Source organism: Lolium rigidum, chromosome 6 (genome assembly GCF_022539505.1).
Source record: "Lolium rigidum isolate FL_2022 chromosome 6, APGP_CSIRO_Lrig_0.1, whole genome shotgun sequence".
In the NCBI taxonomy this organism is placed as follows: domain Eukaryota; kingdom Viridiplantae; phylum Streptophyta; class Magnoliopsida; order Poales; family Poaceae; genus Lolium; species Lolium rigidum.
In genome coordinates, this window is record NC_061513.1 from 84,379,940 (window position 1) to 84,389,016 (window position 9,077).

General features: G+C 46.3%; 1 pseudogene; it reads left to right on the forward strand.

Annotated features, from left to right (window-relative positions):
- Positions 1–3,232: 3,232 nt before the first annotated feature.
- On the forward strand, positions 3,233–7,204 carry LOC124666762 (annotated as a pseudogene).
- The last annotated feature ends 1,873 nt before the right edge of the window (positions 7,205–9,077 follow it).

Consider the following 9,077-nt stretch of genomic DNA (forward strand, 5'->3'; position numbering starts at 1 on the left):
ACAAAACCGCTTCCTGTGAAGAGTTTTACAGAGTTTAGAAATAATCTCAACTTGACTAAGTTGTGATTAAGGGAGGGTGTTAGACATCGTAGTAGTTTGTATTGGATACGATGTTGTGTTGATATTGTAACAAACTCTGTAACAACCGGCTATGAGCCCAATATAAATAGAACGACAACCCTACCTCGGAAATCATCCGAGTAGGTTTTTCTCCTACCTGATCCTACGTTTTACACGCGCAACCACAACACCGTGAAGTGTGAAGGTCTTGTAGCCCCCAAATTTGCAAGTGATGGTCTCAACGACGCATCTTCCAGCCACACGCACCGCGCGCTGCGTTCAGACCTCAAATTTTTACGTCTCCGTGCGCTGCCAATTAAGGCCCTGACAAGTGGACAACACCGAAAGCTCTCCCTTTGTCACTTATCCTGAATTCCTGATGAACAAACCTGATCCATATTCATATTCTCGTACCAGCACGTCGACAGCTAGCCATGCATTTTATTGCCCGCAGACGTCGTTCGCGTGATTAATTATTCGTCTACACCTGTCGCTTGCACTGGAGCCACGACCCGTTGAGCTAGCACGTTGTAGACGTCCTCGATCACATTCCACGGCTAGAGACAGCGGAGACGTGAACAGCTGGAGGCGTCGCCTGAACGTGCTTGCCTCGCCTCGCGCGGCGACGCGTCCGGGGGCTACGACACGTACGCGCAGCCGCAACGGCATGTTCGGCAGCCGTCGCGCTCTCGTTGTATTAGGCCATCTTTAACGGGGTGATGCAGTTTGAACACAATTTATGTTCATTATTTACGTTGGATACGGACACAGAAAATGCCCACATGCAGGAACGAATCAACACAATTTATGTTCATTTACGTTGGATACGGACACAGAAAATGCCCACATGCAGAAACGAATCTGTATAGGCTTACCTGGATACACATGCATCAGGATAAAAGGAAAATTTTAGTACTATTTGTGTGTTTAGAAAGGTAAGTGCATCAGATTAGGGTAAGAAAAGTGCATCATGGAGGAAAAAAAAATTCAACTAGCAAGGTTACAAACTTGATAAGTGCATGAGGGAACTTTTCTTTCCAGCTCCGCCCCTGTCCACATGTTCACATGCGTCTGCCTTCTCCAGCGATAGAGACGCATTTTTTTTACTACAAGGGCCTGCCATGCATGATTAGGGAGGAGAGAGAATGCAAGTTCCATTTGTGTGGCTAGGAATGTCCAGCATTAAAGGAGAAGAGAGAAGAGGCCATGCAGCCCAAACAGACGCACGGGTCCCGCATTCCTGACGCATATTTAGTCTACGTTTGCGTTAGGACGGACAGGACGGACGCTGCGAACGTTTTGCGTCTAGCCGCTGGAGCGCGTTTTTTGTCCGTGTAGACGCAAACGGACGACCGTTTACGTCGCTCCGTTGGAGATGCCCTTATGAGTGGCACCCGGCAGGGTATGTCGGGGTCGGGGCCGGCTTCGTGTTCGTGATGGGTCGAATGCGCGGTAATATGGTAGACTCGCCTGGCCGGGCCATCTATGCCTAGGGAGCGAGGGGATCCTTTGTTTTTCCAAATTTTGAGAACTTTCTAGAATGTTCCAGTCGGTTTTTTCCTGGTTTTTTGGCTCTTAGGTGTTTTGGTTTTCTTTCATTTTCTTCTTTGTTTCCTTTTTTAGTTTTTCTGTTTGAACATATTTTAATTTAAACAATTTTGAAATTCAAATAATTTTTTTTAATCCGAGAATTTTTAAACCTTACAAACTTTCGTCACTTCTTATCTGATGTATGTCTATTGGGCAAGGTGTGAGATGATGACAAGGACAACAAGGAGGGATAGAATAGATGGACAAGGGAAATCCGGACATCTTACAATTTTTGTCGCGTCACCTCAACAAAGCATGTCTGTTCTGTCTAACAAATACAAGTCACAGTTGCAGAACCACAGGGTAAATAAATGATTCACCAAAAAGAACAATGCATGCGCTTCTTTCTGCATACAAACTCTCACCGTCCATTCAAAGCGCGTTCGGACTTCTCAAAATTCAAGCATTGCCAATTAGTGATATGTGGGTTATGGTACACAAGATTATTACCGTTGGTTTAACCTTCGAAAGCACTTCTTCTAAGTTCAAAAAAAAAAGTTCAAAAAAAAAAGAAAGCACTTCTTCTGATCATCACAATTTTACAACCACTAAGGCACTAACAAAATATTACAACCATGATCAAAGCTCATATTTAGTTACGAACGGAAGTACTTCTATCTCTAATTTTCAAGCCAATGCATTCTTCTCTTTGAGGAAACAAAGGATAAGTAAGTGACGTCTATAAGATAACACAGGAAGAGCTGGCACTACGTATGGATGGTCGACATAAACTCATAGTCAAGTCAACGTTCTTCTTTTGAAAAAAAAATAGAAATGCGGAAGAGATGCTGTTCCCAAGTCAATGTTCTTTGGAACGCTTAGTACAGCCACGGGCGATGGATCCGTACAATCATATGCAGTGGCGCGCAAGGAAAAAAGAAATGGCATACACATCAGCCGCCGATTGAGAACCACCATACCGTCAATACTCACACATGACTATCAGGAGGGTCCTTGCTTTCATGTCTGAACGGAACCTGCAGCATATCCCTGAAATTTGGTTACCTGCACAGCACATTATTTGCTTAGCACATGGGTGGGAAAAAAAACTGTGCTTCCGGAGAGGAAAAAGGAGTGCACCTTACTACCTTCGTTTCAATGAACAAGGTGCACACATATTGCAAAGCGAACTGTGACAAAAAATTGAGCACAAAATCTTGATTATATTGTACGTAATTAGTATCGTTGTATTTGTATTAAATACATTTTCTAATGATGCTAATTTTATACCAATAATCTTTATATATTAGAGTAATTCTTCGTCAAATAAAAAACACAGAAGACGAGGACGCCTTATTCATTGGATTGGAGGGAGTAGCAAACTTTGAACTGCCAATACTAAGCATGGCAGATAAAGTTTCAATGCTGAGAAGTGCAACGCGTTTCAGTTCAGCTAGTTCCAGGGAAACTTCATGGAGGAAAATAGGGGTACATAGCAGAAAGAATGAATTTCATCGAACTGAGCCTATATCTTTGACCTTTTTTTGTGGACATGGACAGTTGATTAGTATACAAGACAGAGACAGAGGCCTATAAATATCATTGCCTACTAGATCATATTAACATGTGCTACCATCCCAACATGGATTTTCACTCTTCCCGTCGGCGTTTTTCAGCTTGCCTCTTATTCTGCTTATGCCTTATGATAAGCATAAGCAAAGCATATGGAACTCAAAAGGTATTGGTGATGTATTACCCCCTATTCTTTTAGAAAAAGAATTACCCTACATCTTATTCATATCACTGATTCTGTTCCATGCTAAAGTATGTTTTCTGTTCCTGTCCATGCATAGATGTACATCGTCTACCTGGGAGAGAAGAAACATGACGACGCTGCTCTGGTCACAGCTTCACACCATGACATGCTCAGCACCATTCTTGGAAGGTAAACCTAAGAACTAATTTTCTAGCTTTTAGAGTTTGATTCAGATTTTATGAAGAACAATACTTCTAAAAGACGTTTAACAATTCCAGAAGTAAGGGTAAGGCTGCCAATTTTTCTGACCGCTTGATGATTTGTTTCAGCAAGGAAGAGGCATTGGCCTCCATCACTTATAGCTACAAGCATGGCTTCTCAGGCTTCGCGGCAATGCTAACAGATGACCAGGCGCAAGATCTTGCAGGTGGGATGAGTTTACCACTTTACCTAAACAAATTACTTCTCGTCTAGTTCTCTGCTAGTCCTAATGCAGTTGAACAAAGAAAAAACAATCAAAGCTTACTTGGTGATTGAAATTTGCTTCTTTATGGAAAGTACATCTGTTAAGTAGTTTATCTTTGCAATCATGAATGTGAGATCCGCGGGGGTAATTTTATGGTTCTTCATCCCATTTTTTTTTTTTAAAAAAAACCAACTCTGGCTCAATCTCAAGCCTCTTTTCTGCATGTAATGCAATTATATTTAGTTGTCGCTAATTTTACTACGAAGCTGCACACTGCAGTAACCTTACAATCCTGCTTGTGCTTGATTATTATTCTGGTACCAGTCACTATTTATAAGATGACAGAGATAACTATTTCTATGTCACTACTGAGAACTGTACGACCAGAAATTAGTATCCATGTAAGTGTAAAAGGGATTAGAATATTTCTATCTGATGACTATTAGTGGTTGATTGAGAAAATCTATTTCTGTGTCAGGCTATGATCCTTTCTTTTGTTACCTGATGTTGTATACACCACACATATATCTAACTGGGGAGACTTCTGACTTTAGTTTTTAGGAGGGGAGGGGTTGCCTTTTTAAGATGAAGAAGCGATGGAGTTCCTAACATATACATTTGACATGTGCAGACCTACCTGAAGTTATCAGCGTTACTCCCAATCAGAATCACGAGTTGATGACCACAAGAAGCTGGGACTTCCTTGGCATGAACCTGGACCAGCAGCCACCTAACCTGGACCACCAGCCACCTAATAAACTTCTGCAGAGGAGCAAATATGGAGAAGACGTAATTATTGGGATATTTGACACTGGTGAGTCTTCACCGTTAACAAGTTAATGATGAAAATCTTCACCAAACAAATTCTTGCCATAACACTGCAAATGCACTTGATGCAGGGATCTGGCCTGAATCAAGAAGCTTCAGCGACCACGGATACGGACCAATACCGTCAAGATGGAAGGGAGTGTGTCAGCTGGGACAGGCCTGGGAGGGCACCAACTGCAGCAGGAAGATCATAGGTGCACGGTACTATCCGGCTGGACTGGATAAAGCTGACCAAGAGGCGAATTACATGTCTCCACGGGACATAAATGGGCATGGAACGCACACCGCATCCACAGCAGCCGGTGCAGTGGTGGAGGGAGTCAGCCTCCATGGCCTTGGAGTAGGGGTGGCACGTGGAGGTGCGCCCCGAGCACGCATTGCTGTGTACAAGGTCGCGTGGCAGACCACAAAAAGGGTGGAGCTTTCTAGCATCGCAGTGCTAGCAGCTCTGGATGATGCAATTCATGATGGAGTAGATGTATTATGCTTACCAATCGTCCTCAATGATGATTCCTTTGGTGCACTCCATGCAGTTCAGAAGGGTATTACCGTTGTTTATGGCGCGGGAAATAGCGGGCCTCGACCACAAGCCATTTCTAACACAGCTCCTTGGGTCATTACAGTCGCAGCGACCAAGATTGACCGGTCTTTTCCAACAGCAATTACAATGGGAAACAATCAAACCTTAGTGGTATATACTACAGAAACATGATATTTGCTACACTTAGAACACCTTTGCTCCACCATCATCCTCAAACACTTATCACTGAAAGTTACGATTAACTCTTTTCATATTTGCAGGGTCAGTCACTGTATTACCTGCTAAAAAATGAGTCCTCGAGTGAGTTCAAACCACTTGTACACGGTGGAAGGTGTGTCAGATGCTATTTATTTCTTGATTAACTGCATTTATAGATAATGCCAGTTTATGTTTAGGCGTTAAATTTCTGAATCCAATTGACAAATTATTGTGGTCTGTCTGTTTACAGTTGCTCAGGGGAAGCGCTAAATGGCACGATAATCAACGGCAAAGTTGTCCTATGCATTTTTGAAAATTTTGGCCCAACACAAGACATTCTCCCAGAAGTCATAACAAATGTTAAAAGTGGTGGGGCATTTGGTGCTATTTTTGCTCTATATACCATAGATGTTCTTTCGAGCACCGATGATTGTTTGGGCATGGCGTGTGTAATTGTTGACATTGATATTGGGTTTCAAACTGCAACATACATCGGAAGCCAGAGGTGAGGAACACATTTTTGTGACATGACACACTTAGCGGATGCTGTTTTCTCTATGATTATTTAAAGACTCAGATAAACTGTGATTCGACTTGAACAGATTGCCCATTGTGAAGATTGAGCCAGCAAGAAATATTACAGGGAAACAAGTTCCTGCTCCAAAAGTGGCATTCTTCTCTTCAAGAGGACCATCCGTCAAATACCCTACAGTTCTTAAGGTACACAAGTTAAAATTAGTGCATCATGTTGGCTTCCTCTGCAACCTATATTATATGATTATATGATTATTATAAAAACAATACTGGGACAAACATGAGGTTAGGTAATCTTAAGATTTCTATTGGAAACAGGGATTATAAAGGCTTTTGTATGATAAGTTAGCACTACTTTCAAACAATGAAATTATCTTAATCCTGTTACAACTACTTCAACAGCCCGACATAGCCGCACCTGGAGTCAACATCTTGGCAGCCATAGGAGATGGATATGGATTCGACTCAGGGAATTCAATGTCAACCCCACATGTAGCAGGCATCGTAGCATTGCTAAAGGCTGTCCATCCTCATTGGTCTCATGCTGCCCTAAAATCAGCAATTGTTACCACCGGTAAATTACATGATATCCATATGCAACATTGCCCTGATCATCCTTGCACACCTTTACTAACAAAAAATCACTCTTCTTTGCATGGGTAAAGCATCGACCAAGGATGAATACGGCAATCCAATGTTAGCAGAAGCACTACCCCGGAAGATTGCCGACCCATTTGACTATGGAGGGGTAGCATAAATCCGAATGCAGCTGTGGATCCTGGCCTTGTTTACGACATCGATCCAAGAGATTACAACAAGTTCTTCGCCTGCAACATGCAGAAATACAAGATTTGCAATATTACAACAACATTGCCAGGCTATCACCTAAACCTGCCTTCTATTGCCATTCCTGAACTAAGGCGATCGATTAAGGTGCAGCGAGCAGTCACAAACGTGGGAAATGTGGATGCAGTTTACCAATCCGATATACAGTCTCCAATAGGAGTCAAGATCAAAGTTGACCCACCAACCCTAGTCTTCAATGCCACACAGAAAGTGCACTCCTTCAAGGTTAGCATAACACCGCTCTGGAAGGTGCAAGGGGACTACACATTTGGCAGCCTAACTTGGCATAATGAGCACCACTCAGTAAGGATCCCAATAGCAGTCCGGATCACAATCCAGGATTTCTACGCCGACGTTGCATAGTTACTAAGAATGTCATATGAAAAATAAAGATTGGTGACTCCTACCGTTGTTCTGGCGGGTGCTCACAATACCATTTGTAATTGTACTTGGAGATTACTTTCTTTGGCAATAAAACAGTACTGCTATTTGATTTGTGTGGCTATGTGTTCGGTTCTTGATTTTACCCCCACGAATCGCTCAACGGAAATCGCTGTAGAGGCAGGAGGATGGCTGGGGCGAACCTGCGGAGGGCGGCGGAGAGTTCACCGGATTGCCTTGGAGAGTAGCCACCGTCCCTGAGGTAGCCATGGGAATGCGGGTCGCCGGGTCCGCGTGCGTTGCCCTGCGCCGCCGCCGGAATCGACGTGACTGGCAATCCGAGTATCGCCGTGCGGCTGACGACCACAGTCCGCAGCCTTTTCCCGGTCTTGTACATGGGCCTCATTACTGATAGATGGGCCGGCCTTGCTATCATCTGCCTGGAGCCACACGCCCCACAGCCACTCTTCGTTTCGGCAGCTCGCTCGTCTTAAACTTGCCATAACAACGGTTTGCAAGGACTTAGGAGGCCATTAAAAAATCAACCTTAGTCTATTTTGTGTTGAAGTTTTAAAAGTTTTTAGAAAAGCATTTTTATCAATTTTTGCAAATAATAGTAGTTTTTTTTTTTTGAAACGGAGGCAAAAGCTTTGCCTCATCCATTAATTAAGTAGAAGGTGTCTGGTTTTTAGGAGAAAACCGGGCAAAAACCTACAAAGACAGGGCCAAGCCCACACCCACCCACACGACGCCGCGAAGGCACACCGAGCCACACTGGCTACCCACAAAAGCTACACAAACGCGAAGCTCGAGTTGGCCTATACCAAACGAGATGGCTCCCAAGAAAAGGCCGGTAGCTCCGATTCGACGACGAGCCGCGAAGAGGAGATGCACAAGACCTGCGCCGAAAAGGACCTTCACCGTCGAACCGCCCCTCGAAGGTCATCGTACACCACCCAAAGGCAGCTTCGACTTCACGGCAAGAGGAGGCCAACACCGAAGACATTCGGACACGCCGGGACGGAGCCGACTAACACGGTCTTGCAACAACCAAACCATGGTCAACGCCATTGTCGTTGCCGCCCAAGCCCACCGTCGAGAGTCACCTTATCGCCCAAGCGACCCAAGGTCAAGCACCCTCGAAGATGACGAACATTCGGAGCCGCCGCTCCGACATACCGCTGCTCCATCGCGCCCTACGCATCCACCAAGACCACCACCTTCCGGGGCCGCCGGCCCGGCGTACCACCGCTCGCTCTCGAGCTGCGACGCCGCACGAGCGTCCACCCGCAACCCAAGCTGCACGGGGCAAAGGGCCGCGGACCACGGGCATCACACCAACTCATCCGGGGCCGCCGCCCCGGCATAACGTCCGGCCGTCCCCTCTGGGACCGCGTCCGGCCGAGCCGGCCGCCCCTACGCCCACACGGCCCGGGGTCGCCACCCAAGCCGTGACAAGCCGCATCCCCGGACCATAGAGATGCTGCGCACGCGCCTTCGGGGCCGCCGCCCGGCTCACGGCCACCTACCCGAGGCCGCCGCCTCGCTGTCCTCCAACGCGGACGGTAAGGCAACGCGGTCCGGCAAACAAACCACCTCGCCGAGTGAAGTTCACGCCCTCCAAAGACGACGCCTCCAAGAAGGAAGCGACGAGACCGCCGCCGTCGCCCGCTCCGCCCGAGGCAAGAGCTTGGGTTTTCACCGGAGGAGACGAATCCTCGAAGGCGAGGAGAGGTAGAAGCTCCACGACGATGCCTCCAAGAAGGGGAACGGCGCCACGAGGCGTCGCCATCGTCGGCACCGACCAAGTCGGGCGAGCTTTCGCCGGAGCAAGCACCCTCCCGCCGAGGCTTCCTTCACCGGCGGGGAATCCGAAGCACGCCATCATGCGCGCCGGCACCGTCGACCACCTCGCCCGCCATGACGCCGCGCGGCGC